Source organism: Pan troglodytes, chromosome 15 (genome assembly GCF_028858775.2).
Source record: "Pan troglodytes isolate AG18354 chromosome 15, NHGRI_mPanTro3-v2.0_pri, whole genome shotgun sequence".
Classification (NCBI taxonomy): domain Eukaryota; kingdom Metazoa; phylum Chordata; class Mammalia; order Primates; family Hominidae; genus Pan; species Pan troglodytes.
In genome coordinates this window covers 38446700-38468953 of record NC_072413.2, presented here as the reverse complement: position 1 = coordinate 38468953, position 22254 = coordinate 38446700, and the positions used below count along the sequence as shown (strand labels likewise).

The 22254-nt window shown below is 35.6% G+C and overlaps 1 long non-coding RNA gene across 1 annotated transcript in view; it reads right to left on the bottom strand.

Annotated features, from left to right (window-relative positions):
• Nucleotides 1-274: 274 nt before the first annotated feature.
• Nucleotides 275-22254, bottom strand: part of LOC134808290 (uncharacterized) — a 371722-nt gene continuing 349742 nt past the window's right edge. Inside the window, exon 5 of the long non-coding RNA XR_010150928.1 lies at nt 275-478. This is a non-coding gene — a long non-coding RNA (uncharacterized LOC134808290). The remainder of the gene's footprint in view (nt 479-22254) is intronic.

Here is a 22254-nt window from a genome sequence, read left to right as displayed (position 1 = left end):
GGATGTGGGTGGGGTCAGATAAGGGAATAAAAGCAGGCTGCCCCAGCCAGCACCAGCAACCCAGGGGTCCCCTTCCACACTGTGGAAGCTTTCTTTTTTCGCTCTTTGCAATAAATCTTGCTGCTGCTCACTCTTTGGGTCCGCACCGCCTTTATAAGCTGTAACACTCACCGTGAAGGTCTGCAGCTTCGCTCCTGAAGCCATGGAGACCACGAACTCACCTGGAGGAACGAACAACTCCGGACGCGCCGCCTTTATGAGCTATAACACTCACCGCGAAGGTCTGCAGCTTCACTCCTGAAGTCAGCGAGACCACGAACCCTCCAGAAGGAAGAAACTCCAGACACGTCCGAACATCAGAAGGAATAAACTCCGGATGCACCATCTTTAAGAACTGTAACACTCACCGTGAGGGTCCACAGCTTCATTCTTGAAGTCAGCGAGACCAAGAACCCACCAATTCTGGACACAATTGTGTCTATAATGATAAAAGAAAAATAGGTATATAGATATATGTGTGTGTGTCCATATGCCTGTGTGTATATAAAGATATGTATGTGTGTGTCTATGTTTATTATGTCAACACATACATATGTTATACATGTAAGCAAGAATGTTATTTTCTCTTGTTTGAACATCTCTAGTTCCTTAAAATGTTACTTATATCTAAGGTAACCACATAGCTTACACGAGAAAACTTTTGAGAATAAAAAGGGGCATTAGCCAGGACATACAACTGGGTAGACAGGAGCAAACTGAGACAGTCCCAGACATACTCATATGTCCTACCTATTCATATATGTAGTGCTTCTTTTTGTTGTTCTTTTATAGGCCACAAACTCAGGTATACAAAAATGTACAATATCTTGTCTACAATTAAGAGCTCTTAGCTATCTATACAAAGAACTCCTAAAAATTGACAAGAAAAATATAATGACAGCTGAAAAAGAATAAAATGCTTTGAAATGGTAAGTTACAGAAGGAAAAAACATCACGTAATAACGCATATGTTAAGAAATGCTCAAACTTCCTAGTTGTCAGCAAAGCACACTAAAAACTAGCTGTGAACTTTTATTTTATATGTACCAAAATGACAAAAATTAAAAAAAGGATTATAGTACCTACTGCTGGTTGGGATTTAAGACAATTCACATTGTGGGTGAAAAATATAAATTGTTAATGGCTCTTTGGAAACTAAATCTAGCAACATCCACTATAATAAATTTATACATAATTAGCAATCCCACTTTTAGATTTCTATCCTATAGAAATAAAAGTGCCAGTACCTAAACACATGTACCCCAAAATTTTTATCACAAAATTATTTGTAGTTATAAATAAATAAAAACAAAATGGTCACATACTAAGTAAGATAATGGCTAAATAAATTATGATAGAGTAACACTATGTAATATGAGACTATCAAAAACATAAATTACAATATAAAATTTGTTCTGGGTTGTTTTCCATGAGGTATTGTTGAATGAGATGGCCATTGTGCAGTTCAAAGAAAGTTCTAGGGTCTGAGTAATTGTTATTATGACACTATAAAGAAACATAAAATAAAAAAACAAAAAACTTGGCACACTTACATCTATCTATCTAAAATACTGTGAGGGTATGTGCTCATATAAGGTTCAGCTGCATGAGGCAAAGTACAGACAGATACCCACCAAGTTGTTAATATGAATTATGAGGGTACTGAAGTGGAGGTTTATGTGGATAGAATTCGAGACAGTGTTGGGGGGGTCAGAATGAGGAAATAAGTAGCATAGTAGTTCATAATAAAAGTCATGCAGAACTTATAGCTATCTCTGAATTTACAGACTTCCATGATTGAATGTTGCAAGGAAATGTATGCAGTATGTTCAGACTTTGGTTGAAAGAAATAGCTCAACTTTTCTCTCTAAACACTCTCTTTATATATAAAATACTTGTTTATGTACATGTAAGCAGGTAGAAGAAAGGTGTTCAAAGATATCCACAAAATTGTTAACACTAAATAGCTCAAAGGATGAGAGGTAAATATTTTTGACTTACTAAAACTTGTGCTATTTTTGTGCTATTTTATACTGTTACTACAAATATGTATTACTTTTTTAAATTTGAAAAACATTTTAAAATATTTATGTTAAATTCTGAAAATACATTCTAGCAATATTGCACACCTTTAGGTTATCTGGAATCTACATCAGTGACCTCTACACCACAGTGCAGATGCCCTCACTCATGTAGTTATATATTTCCTCACTAAAACACTGGCATACTTCCATATATCTACCAATCTTTAAGAAATCTTCCTTGGTTCTTGGATTGAACAGTAGTGTTATGCCAGTGAAATATTAGTGTCAATTTTTTTTTTATCTCCCTTGATTCACAGCTAGTTTTTCTTCTCTTCCCCTGCTTTCCACATAACTGCACACCATGCTGAAAACCGATTTTAATTTATATTTGCTTCATCTTAATTTGTTAGTGTATCCAAGCTTGCTCTTCCACAATAGACTATCTGGATTATTTTTTAGCGGAAAAGCTTCATAAATTATGGAATGTAAATATGCTGAACATATCTACCTTGAAAATATGACTGGGTCTAAAGGAATATTTATTCCTGCATAATAAGGCTCTATAGACTCTTCAGAGGCCACATTTGAGAAATTAACACTCAAACCAAATGTATATATTCCATAGACCTACTTCCTGTTTTGGTGTAAAAGAATAAAGAAGAACTTTACCTCTATGGTAACACCAAGAAAAAAGCTGGAAGATATTTGAAAATTATATCAGTCTATAGGGTTATTTATTAGTGGCAGATACAAGAAAGACTTGATGAACAGGTTTCCACTGACGCATTCACAGGCAATCAGCTTCCTTCAACAGCTCTGCGCAAACACTAGGTCTAGGTCTAGGTCTAGACAAACATTCAAAAAATCCAGAAACTATACCCAGTTCAGAAGAGATCTGACAAGATATTGACAACTGTTAAGTAGGCAGGAATACAAAATTTTTTTTGGTGTAACACTTCTCCTGATCTCACTCCTCTTCAGTTTCACTGAAGTAATAAAGGCAATGATGTTGAAACTGAAACACATATAACTTACATATTTGAAAAACTCTAACACTTATTCTAATAGTTTCAGGAACTGTAAATGTGATGGCAATACCTCTCTAGACCCCACATTCAATAAAATAGAGTAATTGCTCCATAGCAGTGGCAGCTCCCAGCAGCAACCTGCAGCCACCAAACCGGATGTCTTGGACTGGCCTAGCCAGAAATGAGCTTAACCATTTTTTTTTTCTTTTTTTCAGTGATTTGGATGCTTTTTTTTTTTTTTTGGTTTTTGTTGTTGTTGTTGTTGTTGTTGTTTTTGTTTTTTTGAGACGGAGTCTCGCTCTGTCGCCCAGGCTAGCATGCAGTGGCGCGATCTCGACTCATTGCAACCTCCGCCTCCCGGGTTCAAGCGCTTCTCCTGCCTAGGCCTCCTGAGTAGCTGGGATTACAGGCATGCACCACCATGCCCAGCTAGTTTTATTTGTATTTTTAGTAGAGACGGGGTTTCTCCATGTTGGTCAGGCTGGTCTCAAACTCCCGACCTCAGGTGATCCACCCGCCATGGCCTCCCAAAGTGCTAGGATCACAGGCATGAGCCACTGCGTCTGGCCGAAATGAGCTTAATCTTAAAGCTTTTTAACTCAGTTGATTTCAGTCATTCAACAACTGGTACAAATTAAATGATTACTTTCTCACTGTAACCAACAGACACAAATAATGTTCGTACACTCTGGGGAAACACAACTAAACAACGGTGTACTCTGACCTTCCTAGTTCTTCTACACACAATGTATGGTATGCAGTATAAGAATTATAAGCTATGTGAACAAGCAAAAACTGGACTTCACAATGAAGGAAAAAAAATCAAAAGCATCTAACTCACCGATAAACTACATATTGGAACTTGCAAACATGAACTTTAAAATAACTAAATAAGTACAAGAATTGACAAACAAAGTATCGATAAACAGATGGTGAATCTCAACAGAGAAAATAAAACTATTAGAATAAAGAAATTCTGTCATCTGCAATACAAAATGGGATTAATATGAGAATTAAACTGAAAAAGAAACAATCTGTGAATTTAAAGACAGGTCAATAGATGTTATCTTAAAGGAAGTACAGAGGGGGAAAAAAAAGCAACTGATCAGAAAGCCAATTACCAGTGGGAAAATACAAGGCAATTTAGCATATGTGTAATTAGAAAATATATCATTGTTAACTGAAGTTTATGCCAAGAATTCAAGGTTATATTAACATTCAGAAATCAATGAATGTAATGTATCACATTAACAAGAATAAAAAAGATAAATCACGTTGTTTATCAGATGCAAAAAAGCATTAGACAAAATCTAGCACTCATTAATGATAAAAAGTCTCAGGATCTAGAAATAAAACTACCTCTATTTGAAAATTTGAGTAATCTGTGAATACCTTTCCGCTGACATCACACTTATTGATGAAATATTAGACATTCACCACCACTAAGATTGGAGACAAGGAAAGGTAGTATACTTTTTCACCATTTGTATTCAACATTGTACTTTTCAAAGGTCCTAGACACTGCATTAAAGTAAAAATAAGGAAGAAAGGGAGTGAGCAAAGGAGCAAAGAAGAAAGAGAGGGAAAAGTAACAATGGAGGAAAAAAGTAAGTATTTTTTTTCTGCAGACGACCAAATTATTTACATCTAGGAAATATTAATATATTAAAAATTCTAGATGTAATAGGTGAATTCAGTGAGGTCTCAGGATTTAGGATCAATACAAAATCTGTTGTATTTCTACAAATTAGCAAAAACAGTTGCAAAATAAAATTTAAAATCAGTATCATTCATTATATCACAAAAAATATAACATTTAGAGCCATATATAATAAAAGCTGAGCAAGACCTCTACTCTACAAACAGGAAGACTTTCTTGAGAAAAGTTAGCGATGACCTAAATAAATATTGTAAAGATATCAATTATCCCCAACTTAATCAAAGATGGCATGCAATTTCAATCAATATCTGCGGAGGCTTTTCTGCCATTACTGAAAAACAATTGCTAAAATTTGTATGGAAGTATAACGAACCTAGATAGAACAGTTAAACATTATTGAAAAATAAAGAAAATTTGAGGATTTATAAAATCTGACTTCAAGACTTATTATAAAGCTACACCAACCAAGTCTGTGATATGGGCATAAGATAAACAAATAGATGCATGAAACAAAGGAGAGCCCATAAATAGCTCTACATAGATACAATTGAATTATATTCGACAGGCAACAATGTAATTCAATGGAGAAAAAAAATCTTTTCAGCAATTGGTGTATTGGAACAACTGAATAAAGAATAGATGAAAAAATAAATCTCTTCTTGATGCATTCAACATAAAAGTTAATTTGAAATGACTCATAAACCTAAATATAGATGCGAAAATTATAAAACATTTAGAAGAAAGCATACCGGTGTTATAGTGAGCAAGATCATGAATGGTAAGTAAGAGTTTATAAGCCTTTGAGAGAAAACAGAGATCAAATTTAAAGAAAAATAATCCATGCTAAAGGCCTCAAATGTAAATCCACTGTGTCAATAGGAAATCATGAGAATATAGCGTTATTTCATTAGTAAGTACTGTCTTGTGCAAGTTGTTTTGCTAAGTGCAAAGGACAAAAGGTAAAATACCATACAGTACCTCTACATCAGGAACTTTCATTACAATGGGAAAAAAGGATATAGGGAATGGCACACAATGCAATGAAATAAGTTATATTAAAGTTAACTATAATCTCTATGAAAACAGTGAGAGCCTAGGAATTAATTCTATATCAATTTCTTGCAAGATTGTAAAGATTTCATAGGATAAACAGGTTGAGTCTGGTGGCAGAATAAATTACATGTGAAAAAATTCATATATGAATATGTGTGGGGCTATTCACAAAACCCTTAGCATTTCACATGGCTGCAGGAAGCATGTTTGGGAAAGAGTAGCATTAATTGAGAGTAGAAAGGAAAGTGACAACACATTGTGAATGTCAAGTACACCATGCCAAAAAAATTAAGATATATTAAATGAATGGTCAATTTACATATTTTTAATATTAAAAATCCTCTGAGGGATGTTTTATGTTTCCTATTTTACACATGAGGAATCAAGCTAAGAAAGTTTTGATGCATACATATTAAGTACTGTTATGTCTTCTTAGAGAATAGACCTATTATAATTATATAATGACCTTCATTATCTGATTAATTTTCTGATGAATGTTCTGTTCTCTAGCCTGCTTTGTCTGAAATTTATACATAACTACTACAGCTTTCTTCTGATTACTGTTAGTGTGATATATCTTTCCCTATCCCTTTACTTTTAACCTTTCTGAGCCTTATATTTAAAGTCATTTCCTATAGACAGAACGTTTGCTTGTAGTATTTATCCATTCTGACAATCTGTTTTTATAAATTTCTGTATTTAGACCATTTGCATTTAAAGTCATGATTATCGACCATGTTTTTAACTGTTATTCATTGCACTTGTTCTTTGTTTCTTTTTTTCTCTTTTTCTGTATTTTCAGGTTTTAATGAGTATTTTATATAATTTTATTTTACATCTTCTTTTAGAATATTAATTATATTTAAAAAAATTTTATTGACTTCCCTGGAGGCTATAATGTACCTTAACCAATCTAAGTCCACCCTCAAATAAGACTATGCTGCTTCACATGTAATACTTTATAACAGAGTATTCTTAATCCTCTCCTATCATTTGTGACATTGATCTCATTCATTTATTTCACTTATTTATATGCTATGGTCATCAAATATATTTTCTTTAATATTATGGTAAATGAAGTTCTCTTTTATATCAATTAAGAGTAATAAAATAAAAGATTTTGTTTTAGCTTCATTTATTTCTTCTCTGATGCTCTCCCTGTTCTTTATACATATGTTTCTAACCTGTATCATTGTTCTTCTCCCTGAAGAACTTCTTTAACATTTCTTTGGGCTGGTTCATTGGCAATAAATTACCTGTTTTTGTTTGTCTAAGAAGGTCTGTTTTTTTTTTTTTTTCAAGATTTTCTCTTTACAGTTAGCTTTCTGTGGCTTGCATATGACATGTTTAGATGTAAATTTTTGGTATTTATACTTCCTGGTGTTCTCTGAGCCTCTAGGATCTGTGGCTAGATGTCTGTCATTAATTTTGAAAACTTAGCCATTATTACTTCAAATATTTACTCTATTCTGATCTCTTTTTCTTCCACTTTTGGTAATCCAATTATACACATGTTATACATTTATAAATTGTCCCACAACTATTGAATGTTCTGGATCACTTTTTCCAATTCTTATTTCTCTTTTAACATGGAATCTCTCTATGGGGCTATCTTCAAGCCCATTGATTATTTCTTCATTTATGTCCAGTTTACTGATGAGCTCTTCAAAGGCATTATTCATTTCTCTTCATATTTTTTATTTCTAGAATTTTCTTTTTATTCATTCTTAGGATTTTATTTCTCTGCTTACATTACCCATTGTTTTTTGCATGTTGTTTACTTTTTTATCAAAACCTTAAACATATTAATTATGGTCATCTTAAATTCTCTAATAATTCCAATACTGGTGTCATATCTAATTTTGGTTCTGATTTTTGCTTCACCTCTTTAGGTGATTTTGTTTATTTATTTATTTATTTTTCTTTAAACAAGTCTTGTAACTTTTCTGTTGAACAATAAATATGATTTATCTGGCGATAGGAACTGACATAAATATGCCTTTAGTGTGAGGATTTATTTTAATCTGGGTGGGACTTGGGCTACATTTAATGTTTGCTGTAGTTGTAGGTGTTATAGACTTTAAATTTCTTTAGTTTTCTTGTCTCCCCTGTTGCCTTTGGGCGCCCCTTTTTAGATATAATCCATGTCCTGCAGCTCTGCCAGCTGCAATCCAATGTTATACTCGAACCCTGTTGGTGGAGTGGTAAGATATGAGAGAGAGGAAGCTCTCTATAGCCTTATAATTAAAATCAGTCTTTTAATGGACCTGTGTTCCAGGGTTGTGACCTTCACTAATGTTTCTTAACTTCTTCTCTTAGGTGAGGTGGCAAGTGATAGGTGGGTGAAATCAGGAAAATATCTTTACCTCAGGTGGAACAAGGCTTTGATAAGGGTTTTTGGTTTGCTTTTTCTTCCCCAGGGACAGTCAGCCTTTGTTATGGGAAATGTTCTAGGCATATTTTACGTGGTAACTTTTCCTCCAACCTTTGCCAGAGCCACTAGGGGATCTTTCTCAAATCTCCACAGTGAAGCCCTGATGGGGTTCCTAGAGTTAAAACCCATAAAAGTGTTAGGACTCCCTAAGCCTGTGGTTCCCAGGAGTTTTGTCATGCTAGTCCACACCCAGGCTGCAGTAATTCATCAAAATTACATTCAAATGTCATTTTCTGTGTATTGCTTCAGTGGCTTCTGCTTTAACCAGAAAACCAGACCTCAGTTGTAACTCCATGGATTTCCTTGTCTTTCCAGATTTCAAGGTGACTGTTTGCCTTGTGACCTTAGTTCCCTGATGAGTCCAAAAAAAAAAAAAAATAGTTCATTTTTGGTTAGTTCAGCTTTTTTCTCATGGTAATAAGCTTTTTACATATTAGTGTTAAAACCAGCTTAGGGAATTTAAATATCTACAAAATTGCCATTAAGTTTATTATTTTTTCCTCTAAAACCATGGCCTGAAACATTATTATAGAACTGCCCACATTTTTAGTGTGACAGTAGCCTGATAAATTAATTTGTATTACCCTGATGACAAAGCAGGGAATGGGCTGACATACCTGGAAAAGGGAAGCAATAGGAAGCTATTGGAAAAATAATCTTTGCAAGATTGTGAGAGAGGATTGAATTAGGTAGAAGTAAAGACACCAGAAATTTAAAAATGGAGTTTAAGCACAGAAAAATATGAAGTAAAATCAATATTTAGTTGTAGCTAATGAGGGAGGATGAATCAAGGCCAATTATGAGAATTCTCATTTGGACAAGGTGTCTACTTGAAGATTATCCAAAACAAAGTAACAACTATATTCTTATATATTATTATAATTGACCCAAAAGTATTTTCTATGGACAAATAACTAATGCTGATGAATAATCTCATTGAGGTTGTCTTGATGCAACTCAGTTAACAAAGCAGATGGGACATTTATCATACATTTATTATATGAATCAGAAAAATAACTTTTATATTTGAGTATATTATATGTTTAGAATCTCTGACTGAGACCATATTAAACTACTTAGTATTAAAATTATCAATAGACTGAGAATTGCTCTTGCTTACTACTATTTTGAAAAAAAAAAAGTAAATTTAAAAAACCTACTTTTATTACCAGAAAATAGATGGTTTCAGGTAGTGGTAATAAAGCCTGTAGAGGCTCAGTAACAAACATAAAGAAAAATCCTTCTGGCCACCACTTTCACACTCACTATGTTGGACTTGTAAATCCTGACACAGTAGAGGAAAAAAAATAGTCAATTATCATTATGCTTCTGTTTGTGCATGCATAACATCTTTCTTTAGTTTTGGTTGGAAAGCTTTTCAAAAATATCCCATCTTCTCTTGAAACCTTAATTTTTAAAAGGCCATCATCAAAAAACTACTTTTCTTCTTACAGATATATCTGGCACAATTGCTTTGCTTTGCTTTTGACATTTTGAGTTTGTCAAAGAAAGTATGAATTTTATCAACCATTCTCCCACATACCATTGATTTAGAAGAAATTCTTTTGCAACTTACTAGTTTCATCCCTTGACTAATTAAATTGCCATCAAGGACAAAATCTCCAAGTAAATTTTGACATGACATTGTTATTAACTCTATAACTATCACCTTCTACATATTAAAACTTTTTAAAAATATGCAATGCATAATTTAAATATCTGAAAACTAGTTTGGACTTTATTATAAATAGCATAAGTGGAAACTTTTTATTTACAAAATAAGAATTATGATGTCTATCATTTTACAAGTCATATTACAACTATAACCTTTTACAAACAGTATGATTCCCTATCAGATAACAGTTAAACAGAAACCAGAGTATACAGTCTACTGCCTTTTGCCAAGATTCAAAAAACTATAAACTGTAATAAAACATTTTGATCTATTTGATGAAGCAGGAGAAACTAGCTGTCTGGTTGCCTTTATCATTTGAAACACATGGGAAATGAACATTGTTGATGTGTGCATCAACACTGTAAAAGCTAAAACCATTTTTCTAGTATCTTCTCTGCAAAACATCCAAAACTAATTGAAGACAAAATGTCCACTGCGAAATTTAATTCAAGAGAAAATTCTATTGATAAAGCTTATGAATTTGCATAATCAAATAACAGTAATGAAAAGTAGGCAATGTAAAGCACTAAAAATTTAAAGCCAACCTTTCCTATAACCCTCCTAATACTAGGTAAGTGTGTTTCATTATTTAGATATCTGAATATTTAGATATCTAATTCAATGCAAAATTTCTTTTAAAAATTAAATTCACAGGTGCTAATATTAATTTAGAATTTTCAATATTTTAAGGACAACATAAGAGATTTTAATTCAAATTATTAAAATATTGAATATATGCACTCCGTTTTACTATGGAGTACAATGTCTCCCTCATGCCATTTATTTGTATTGGAACTCAATTGTCATAAATTGTTGACAACTTCTGTTCTTCAGTAGAGTACTCCACAGAAGAAAGTTCCACAGTCTCCCGTCATTATTTATTCCAAAATATTTCAACATTGATTGAGTATATTTTAGCACATTTTGGTTTTATTTATTTGGCATTTATGACCTAAATCGTTTATTTAGTAATCTTTTGCTTGTACTTGTATCTCTTTTTTCCTAGATGGTAATCTCTTTCAGGGTAGTGAGCACATCTCCATTTATTTATTTATTCATTCATCTATATAACAAATGTGTAAAAAGTACTTAATATGTGCCAGGAATGGAGCTAAAAATGGATTAACATAATGGCCAAGAAAAAGACTGTCTTTGAAATGGGAGAGTTTATTTTACACTTCTTTGCACATACTAATGTGATAAAAATTAGAAAGAATTTTCAAATATTCATTTTTAAATCTCAAGTTCTACATAGTTAATTTTAACATAGAATGTTTGATATAAATAGAAGAAAATTCCTTTTCAAGTATTACTATATTAAACACATGGGCAAATTTGGTTTAAATTAATAAATATGATGAATGATAATTCTTACAATTGTCAGGAAAACTAAAATGTGATTTTAGTCTTCTGATTTTTTTGTCATTCCCCTAAGAATAGAATTTAAATAGATTAGAATTTTAATATCTAAGTAGGAGAGATCTGGAGTGGTCACTTAGGCAATGTATATACCTGAATAAATTCAGAATTCATCTACTCCATTTTTGCTGTTTTCTTAATTTTGTCATTACCTAATCTCTGGAACTACCTTCTTCTTCCAATTATAACTTATCTAATGTAAAAAAGAAAAAAAAATGTTATATTTTAAACAAAATTTTGGAAAGTGAATGTCTTCTCTTTAAACCTAGGGGAAAAAAACAACAGAAATGACATAGGATAAGGTAATGGGAACTGGTTGAGTAAAGAGAACAGAGTTAAGTCATTTTAAAAGAGAAAGGCAACACAGAAGCACTGTTGGTCATTTGACTGGTAATTTTGATTCATGAGATAATTTGTTAAAGAAAATATACATACAGTAGTCCCCCATTATCCATGAGAGATACATTCCAAGACCCATAGTGGATGCCTAAAACCTCAGATAGTACTCAACTCTGCAATATACGATGTTTTCTCCTATACATACATACCTGTGATAAAGTTTAGTTCATAAATTAGACACAGTAAGAGAATAACAGCCATAACTAATAATAAAATAGAAGTATTATGACAACATACAGTAATAAAAATTTTGGATATGTGATCTCTCTCTCTCTCAAAATATCTCATTGTACAGTTCCATGGATAACTAAAACCACAGAGAGTGAAACCATGGATAAGGGGGGATTACTTGTACCTCATATTTTACTATAACCCAAAATATATTAATGTGCATTTATTCATTACTTCTTTGCAGTGGGACCAAGACCTTTTCTGTGAGTATGGCTCTGCAGACGGGAAGTCTGATTATCTTTTTTGTGTAACAAAACATTAATTTTCTGGGTGTGGTGGCTTGCACTTGTGATCCCAGCACTTTGGGAGGCCAAAGTGGGAGGATCTCTTGAGACCAGGAGTTTGAGACTAGTCTGGGCAACATAGTGAGAACCCCTACACCACCCACCCCATCTCTACAAAATAAAAATAAATTAGGAAATAAACATTAATTATCTATTCAGTTGGGGCTATTTAAGATTATCTGCAAAAAAATTTGAATGCAGAATCCATATGGAATATCATGAATTTCTTCCCCTAACATTTTCAGTTCCCTGGCCAGACTTAATTTGGTATGTGTGGGTTTGGGGTGTGTGCGCGTGTGTGCGAGTGTGTATGTATCAGTGCGGGTGTGGATCATTTATGTTTCCGGGGTGATTCCAAAGCATTCAACTTAATTTTCATAGATACAACTTCTTTGCATTATTGAATTTCATTACTTTATGCAACAGTTAATTAAATTACATGATTGTAATTAGCTAACATTTGTTGAGTACTTATTTATTGCCAATTTTTCATAGTGAATACTTTTAACACACTGCTTTAAGAGATTTATTTGTATTAACACATTTATTCCTCACAAGAAACCAATGACATATTTACTATCATTAATTCTATTTAATAAATGAGGAAATACTATAAAACAGAGAATTAACTTTCCCAAGACTATACAATTAGCACGTGGCAGCCCACAACTTAAGTATAAATTCTCCAACTCCAGAGTCAGTGATTTTAACTGACTCTAAAAAAAGTAAGTACTTTTTCTTAGGGTGTTATGCAACCCGCTAACTAGCATATACAGGTAAAAGTGACTCTTATTAAGCATGCAGCTCAAATGGTGGTGTAGATCCCCCAAAATCTCCTAGAAAGTAGCTTACCATCATTAAAAATTCAGCATTAGTCATCATGCCTACAAAAACTGAAAATGTTCATTAATTCAACAAGCCTGTTACATAGAGTTTATACAGTATTATCTATAGATCTAGTTATGCTAGATCTTCACTATAGTAACATTGTGAGGATATTTTGCTAAAAAAGCATGTGAGTAAAAATTTTAGAAAATATGTGTGTATGGTGTACCTAAAGATTGTTATAGAACCATTTAATCCCTAGTCACTTAACAAGATGTTAGCTGAAGGATTTTTTTCTGTTTAATATTAGAAAAGCAAGAACTATGACAAAAATTCCAAAGAGAGAAAATATGTTTCTCCTTATCTCCAAAATTAAATACTTGTATGTTTTGAAGATCAATCCTAGGGAAGTTGTCTTGATGAGAAAGATGCAGAGTGGTTCTTGTAGACAATTAAAATCAGCAAATAGAATGAACTCATGTGCAATCACACAAAAGAAGCAACACAGGCATTTTATCCAATGCACTCCCAGATATACTAGTTAGAGGACAGGCTAATCTTTACTGAAAAATATTTCTCCCTTATGTCCAGAGGCATGTGAGCAATCCAAGAAGAGCAGTGGAAATTAGTCCATGAAGTTTTCCAAGGACCTAGGTTCCTTCTATCTGTTTTACCTTTTCCAGAGTGATGACTCCTCATTAAAGTCAAATCCCGGTCACCAGCACCTTATCTGCTTTCTAATCTGCAGCAAGTAGAAACAGAAAGTGTAGGGTTTCTGCTTTTAGGAATGTGATTTCTAACTACAAATGAACCTAACACTTCCACTCACCACCAACTGATCAGAGTGCCTTCACCCCAACTAACTAAAAAGGGAGAATGATGAAATCACCTGGACCTGAACAGCTATCATACAGGGGAAGGTGTTTTATAACTAACAAAAGAGGGGCATAGGAAGGATCACATGTCAATTAATTCAATAAAATATTGCTTGTTAATTACTCTGTTAGTTTGCAAGCCACATACTGAGAATATAGAGGTAGAAGATATAATTTTTGCTCTCCTGAAGGTCACAGGCTAGCAGAGGAGAAAAACAAATAAAGGCAACAAAATATAGATGCTGCTATTAGTAATTACAGTATCCTAAGAAGATGGAGGGGTGATGGACCAAAGGAGATTTTTCCTGAAGGAGAAGATAAAGAAATAATGAGAGAAAGGGAAGAGTTAAGATTCTCGAAAGCCTTGGATATTCAACAAAATAATTTGGATTTTGCCCTGCAGGTCACTATAAGCCATGAAGAAATTTTAAAGCTAGGATATTAGATTATTAATTATGCATTTTCAGATATATCATGTTGATACTCTCCCATCTCTGAGGAGAACAATTTAGAGGGTGTGACATTGGAAACGGGGAAATTTCAGATAAACTGTCTGATATTTAAAAACAGATCAGCTGGGAATTACTTGATGTCAAGAAGCCTTAATGTTTCATTATATGAGCAACCAATGTGTACATTCCTCCCTTTCCAGGAGGATCTGCTTCAAGTAAAGTTTAGGGAAGGTGACTTGGGGTTGGGAAGAGTCTCAATTATTTCAATTATACTTAGTCCACACAGTTGCCTGCTTCCAGATGAAAAAAGTATGGCTCCTACTGAAAATATATTGCCAATTCCATACAGCACAGAGTAGTCTGAGAAGAGTTTAACCCCTTACTTACATAGTTTCTAAATTTTCCTTAACATCATACACTTTTTTAAACTGGAAGTTTGATATCTAGCTAGCAAAACAATGTAGTGAGAAAAGTCTTCTTGCAACTACAGGGTAAATATGCTATTAACAAAGGCCAGGGAAAAATTCAGAAGAATGTTAAATCCTTTGCAAAGGTCTTTTCAAAGGTTCTCTCCATTTCCTAGTCCAACTTCTCTATGCTGAGGACTGTGTTCCTTTTTTTCCTCCTTGGAATCTATACCCCCTTTTCAATCCTCCACTGCCCTCTTGAGTAAAACTTCAATTCCACTAATCAACAAGTTTTCTTGAAGCAGTTTTCTCCCACCCTGAATGTACCACACATTTATTGGAGTTCTAATTATTCTCTCTAGAATATCACTATGAAGGTTCTTCAGCAAATCAGATCAGTATGGACCTTGGGTACCTTTCCAAATCTCCACAAAAATATGAGTAGTAAGTAAGATTTCTCCCTACTCCTGTCCTTTTCAGGCCTTCACTGTGTAAACCTTGAAAAAAATACACATTCATACACATTCAAACACACACCTATACACACAGAGTTTCTGGAATAAAGTCTAAATTCATAAGAAAAAATAAATTTATTTTTAAAGGCAACATAATCTCGAAAGATTTCCCCTGCTCACAGAGTAATTAGCCTTTTATAACATTTTTGCTTAGCAGCTTAGGTTCCCAAACTAGGCCTTAGGGCTTACTTATTTATTGATGGCAGCGACCTGTCTAGAGCCACTGCTGTGAAGACACCAGCTGCAGTGGGGGAGACACAGTAGGGCTTTTCATGCCACAGAGCCTGCAGGAGACCAGGACAGGTGGAAGCCCCGCCCCCTTCTGAGTTGGAGGAGCTGGACCTCTGCCCTCCTAGGCCATGGCTGCAGATCTAGGCATTCCTATGCTCTCGTGGCCTGGGAAGCGCCACTTCCCCTGCAGGCTCAGAAATGCCTACTCTCGCTGCCCGGCCTTTCCCTGATCCCAGCACCCAGTCTGATTTTGGAGCAGAGTTAAGGCCAAGCCAGGGCCCTGTCACCACCCAGCCAGGTGTGCAGGCACTCAAGGCAGCACTGACAAGCCAGTCCCCTGCTGCCTTAGCCCCCTCCAGACTTTAGGTATCAAGAAGAACGTGAGGAAGGCCGAGGAGGCTGAGTGGGGCTCAGCATGGGCCTGCAGGCACTGCTCGGCACAAACAGACTGAGTGCTGGGGACAGCAGGTTGATGGCCGTGAGAGGCAGACAGGCTCCTGGGTAGGAAGGAGCAGATCCCCAGTGGAGCCCCACTTTTGGGCCTGGGATGGCCTGAAGCCTGGGGTCTAGGCTGCCAGTTCTGCAGACCAGAGTGAGAACTTACAGTGCTTTTCCAGGCCCACCCATGACTGCCTATGGACAAATCAGCACGTTCTTTCTCCCCTCTGAAGCCCATAAAACCCCCTGGACTGAGCCAGACTCAGGCAGATGTCTGGCTGACCTGCCTGTGAATAGGTGCTACCCACTGCAGGTCTCCTGTCAGCTGAGGGCTGCAGACTCCACAGGATGACCTGCCTGTAGAGAGAAGCTACCCACTGTGGGTCTCCTTTCTGCTGAGAGCTGCACTCAGTATGACCTGCCTGTGGAAAAGAGCTACTCACTTTGGGACTCCTGAGAGCTGTACTTTCACTCAATAAAGCACCTCATCGCCTTACCCTCCAGTTGTCTGCATAACTCATTCTTCCTGGATGCAGGACAAGAACTCGATACCCACCAAATGGCAGGACTAAAAGAGCTGTAACACAATAGGGCTGAAACATACCCCTCACTCACCATGTTGCCAGCAACAAGAAGAAGCGAAGAGAGAAGGAGAGAAGAGCTGTGGCACTTTGGGGAGCACAGATCTAGGAGCTCCCCGAGCCAGGACTGTGACACCCTCTTTGGGGCTCTCTGTTTCCTGGCATCTCCAAGCTTCCAAGCACCACCACATTCCCTGGTATCAGCAGTGGAAGCTGCTTGCAGTACACTTGGTCCAGCTGCAGCTTTACAGGGAGCCAGCACCAGTGCCGGTACCTGGAGCTGCCTACCCTGCTGCAGCTGGCATGCCTGGCTGCAGTGGCTGTTAGAGGTGAAGCCAGCTGGGCTTCTGGGTCGGGTGGTGACTTGGAGAACTCTGTGTCTAGCTAAAGGATTGTAAACGCACCAATCAGTGCTCTGTGTGTAGCTAAAGGTTTGTAAACGCACCAATCAGCACTCTCTGTCTAGCTAATTGGGTAGGGGACTTGGAGAACTTTTATGTCTAGCTAAAGGATTGTAAATGCACCAATAAGCACTCTGTGTCTAGCTAAAGATTTGTAAACGCACCAATCAGCACTCTGTCAAAACGGCCCAATCAGCACTCTGTAAAATGGACAAATCAGCTCTCTGTAAAATGGACCAATCAGCAGGATGTGGGTGGGGCCAAATAAGGGAATAAAAGCAGGTCACCAGAGCCAGCGGTGGCAACCCACTGGGTCCCCTTCCAGATGTGGAAGGTTTGTTCTTTTGCTCTTTGCAATAATTATTGCTGCTGCTGCTCACTCTTTTGGTGCTCACTACCTTTATGAGCTGTAACACTCACCATGAAGGTCTGCAGCTTCACTCCTGAAGCCAGCGAGACCACGAACCCACCAGGAGAAATGAACAACTCTAGACGCACCACCTTTAAGAGCTGTGACACTCAGTGCAAAGGTCTGCAGCTTCACTCCTGAAGTCAGCAAGACCACAAACCCACCAGGAGGAACAAACAACTCCAGATGCGCCATCTTTAAGAGCTGTAACACTCTCTGCGAAGGTCTGCAGCTTCACTCATGAAGTCAGCGAGACCATGAACATCTGAAAGAACAAACTGTGGACACACCACATTTAAGAACTGTAACACTCACCCTGAGGGTCTGCGGCTTCATTCTTGAAGTCAGCAAGACCAAGAACCCACCAATTCTGAACACAGCTGGACCCCATGTTTGCTCACTCATGCACCCCTCAGCACCATGCACCCCTCAGCACCCTGCACCTGGCTCGCCCTTGGCAAGCATGAGAGCTAGGCTGGTAGCACCAGCAAGTGCAGCTTTCTAGGCTGAGTGGATGGAATGAGCCCAGCAGGCCTGAGCAAAACTCAGGCAAAGGTGCCACCAGCCACAAAGGTTTCTGGCTAGTGATGTAACACCCTGTGACATTATAAGGAGGAAAAGTCATTAAACTTTGTTCTTAAATGAAAAAAAATTTACTTGTAGTCTCCATTCTTCACAAAATACATGTGGAAGCCTTGAAATTTTCTTTTAAAATAATTTATGTTAGTATTCTCTCCTCTGTTGTTCTCGGTTAGCAGAAGGAAAATACATTTTAAACATTATGCTCCCTCCCGCTGGTAGCCCAAATCTAAACTGAGCATCAAGTTTCATTCTTCTTCTATCAATTACTAATATTTTATAAGATATTTTAATTACTTGCACACAATAACATAAGCTATTCTAGAATACATAAAGTACCATATTTCTGTGGAAAGAATAAGAGTAAAGCCCATTTTCAAGTAGTAAATATCCCAGATATTCCATATACCCCCCAAATATAGAAGTTTATAAGATGTATGTGTTTGTTTTGTTATAATGGCAGTAAGAATCACGGGGGCCTCTAAAAGTAAACTGGTATTTTGGTAGAAAGTTGTAATTGAGCTGCAATGAAGTACTCTTTGCAACACATGTTTTTGCAACAACTGGATATCCATATCTTAAAGAATAAAATTGGGCCCCTACCTCACACCATACACAAAATTTAACTCAAATGGGTTATAGACCTAAATATAAGGTTTAAAACCATAAAACCCTTGGAAAAAATATAGCAATAAATATTCATGACCTTGGGATAGACAATGATTTATTAGGTAAGTCATCAAAATCATGGCAATAAAATTATAAATTGAACTTTATCAAAATTAAAATCTTTTAACTTTTCAACACTATCAAGATAATAAAAATATTATCTACAGAGTGATAAAAATATTTGCTAATCATATGTCTGATAAAGGATTTATACCCATAATATATAAAGAATATATAAAGAATTCATAAACTCAGTGATGTAAAGATAACAATTCAATTTCCAAATGGATTGTTGTCAAAGGATTTGAATGACTATTTCTCCAAAAAAGACATACAAATGACCAATACGCACATGAAACTATGCTCAAAAGCATATACAATAGAAAAATGAAAATCAAAACCACAAGGAAGTAGCATTTCATACTCACTAAAGGGTTATCTTAAGAGAGAAACATACAGTGCATGTTCACAAGAATGTGGAAATCTAAAATATTTGCTGGTGTGAATGTACACTGATAAAACCATTTTGGAAAACAGTTGTACAATTTCTCGAAAATGTTAAGCATAGACTTAGAAATTCCATTCCTTGGTATCTACCCAAGAGAAATAAAAACATATGTCCACATACAGACTTGCACACTAATGTTCATAGCAGCATTATAAATAACAGCCACAAAGTGGAAATATTCCAAATATTCATCAACTGATGAATGAATAATCAAAATGTGGTATATCCATACAGTAGAATAGTACTCAGCAGTGAAACAAATGAAGTGCTGATAAATGCTGTAACAAGGATTGCCCTTAAAAACATGCTAGGTGAAAGAAGCCAATCACAAAAGATAATATATTATTGCATTAATAAATTTATATAAAAGCTCCAGAATAGACAAATCTCAGAGACAGAGAGTAGATTAGTAGCTACTTAGAGCTGAGGGGAAAGAGGAACAAGGCTTGAATGCTAATGATATGAGGATTCCTTTGAGGATGATAACAAATGTTTAAAATTTTAGTATGATGGTGGTTGCACAACTCTTAAAAATGCTAATAAATATTAAATTGTACACTTAAAATAGATGAATTTTTGGTATATATGTTGTAACCAAAGAATGTTTCTTAAAAATAAAATATTGTTATCCCTATTTTGATACGATGTAAAATTCCTTTCTCTCCCTCTTTATACATTTGTTCCTGATCCCTTGCTTTTCTTAGCATATCTTTGTTCCCACCAAATGACTCAGTACAGATAGAAATATCAACTTCTTTTATTAGACTTTTGGCATTTGTACACGAAAAAAAATACCACGCAGGGAAATATCATCACAATTAAAAAACATAAAGGGGCTGAGCACAGTGGCCCACGCCTGTAATGCTAGCATTTTGGGAGACCAAGGTGGGAGGATCACTTGAGCTCAGGAGGTTGAGGCTGCAGTGAGCCATGACTGTGCTCCTATACCCTAGCCTGGGTGACAAAGAAAGACCCTATTTCAAATAAATAAATAAAAAGTATAAGAGATTATACAATGATAACTACATAAAACATAAGATAATCCCCTTCTTTCTGAAAGATTTTTGTTTGTTCTACTCCTCTGTACTACCCATACCACCACCACCAGCATGCATGCATTTACAGATGATCTCCAAGAAAGAATGTCCATCATTTATTAGACACATTTAAAATGGTTTGTAGGAAACCTTAAAATATACAGACAAAAATATAAAGCTGTAAGAAACTAATCAATTTCACTTCTTGGGAGAGCACATAAAATCAAGTTGTACTCCTCTTCTGAGAGAATGCAATGCCCTCAAACTGAAAGACAGGGGTAATGCGTGCAATATGATAATCTAAATTCTACTCCAGTACAGTAAAATTTAAATTTTACTCCAGTTAAAACCCAAATTAATGCCTCCCACCCAAGTCTCCAGTTAACATCTCATTTTTCTGCCTTACAATTCTGCTATAGTTCATCTGATGGAATATATTTACATGTTAAAATAGAAATGAAAGAAATTCTATAGGTTCTTTTAAAAAAAAAAAAGTTTTGTTTTAACTCATTAATGTTTTCCATCTTATTTCTTGCTTTCCACTGGAAATTTTTGCCCTGAGCAATTTTCACAAACAAAGTTGGACAGAGCTTACTATCTTATATTATTTTTTAATAAAATTAAAACAGACAACTTTGTAGGAATCGCAGATTTAGAAAATTATTATGACAAATAATTATAATTTACTAAATTGACATATTTCATCTACAGGTATATTGAAGAAACAGAATATTTGATAAATTATAATTGCTTTTATTCTCTTTCATGAAGAATGTAATTTATAAAATTTCTAAGATTAATACAAGTTTATAATCCTTTTACTAGCAACTATCTTCTTAAACAGCACAAAGTTATTTAGATGAGATTTCATAATCTTTCAATTCCTCTATATAGAGGGAATTATAAAAAATATTGCTGTGAAGCAGGTTCACTGTGCACTGATTACCAACTTGTTTGAGTTTTATTATTAATACTTAGAGTTAGGCAGCAAGGAACAACAGAAGCCTAGGACTCACTGTGAGCTGGCCCAAGGCTCAGGAAAGCTGCCCAGGGCAGGTGAAATCTCCTCTGGGTATTTCCCACCAGAACCACAGAGAGGGGAGCATGGAAAGCAGCCCGCCATTCCCATGTTTGATATCTTGAGGTCATGTGAGTTGCTGATTTAAAGCATTGAAGAACATCCTCCTTTTAGGGTGGAACTGGCACTGAGCCCATGCTGTTCCAGTCAGTCTCTCCTTATCTCAGGGATGTTGCACTCCTAGCACATTGTACAGTTATTCTTAAGAACTACAAACAAGAAAGTGGGGAGAACTGGGTCATTCCAAGGCCACCCTGGGAAATGTCCTGCATTGCTGGAGGTCTAGGGCAATAAAAGGAAATACTAACATCTTGTTGCCTATTTTAATTGGAATCTGAAAGCTGTCTTTATTTCTTACTTATCCAACAGAAGATCTTCTTGAATCTTCCTTTTCTTATTCTCCTTCCTCTACGTTATCAAGATACCTCATCTTTGGTGCATTTTTTTATTCTAAATTACTTTTTTTTTCTTTTATTATTATACTTTAAGTTTTAGGGTACATGTGCACATTGTGCAGGTTAGTTACATACGTATACATGTGCCACGCTGGTGCACTGCACCCACTAACTCGTCATCTAGCATTAGGTATATCTCCCAATGCTATCCCTCCCCTCTCCCCCCACCCCACAACAGTCCCCAGAGTGTGATGTTCCCCTTCCTGTGTCCATGTGATCTCATTGTTCAATTCCCACCTATGAGTGAGAATATGCGGTGTTTGGTTTTTTGTTCTTGCGATAGTTTACTGAGAATGATAAATTACTCTTTGGTTTTATTTTATATTTATAAATGCCTTCTCAATTATCACATGAAATTCTCATGCTTTATTTTGGTGTTTTCATCATGTCATTTATGTTAGAATAAGTCATCTACTCATCAGTAGCATACTTTTTAAAACATATAATTTTCGCTTTAAGATCTGGGGTACATGTGCAGATTTCTTACATAGGTAAACTTGTGTCATGGGGGTTTGTTGTACAGATTATTTTGCCATCCAGGTATTAAG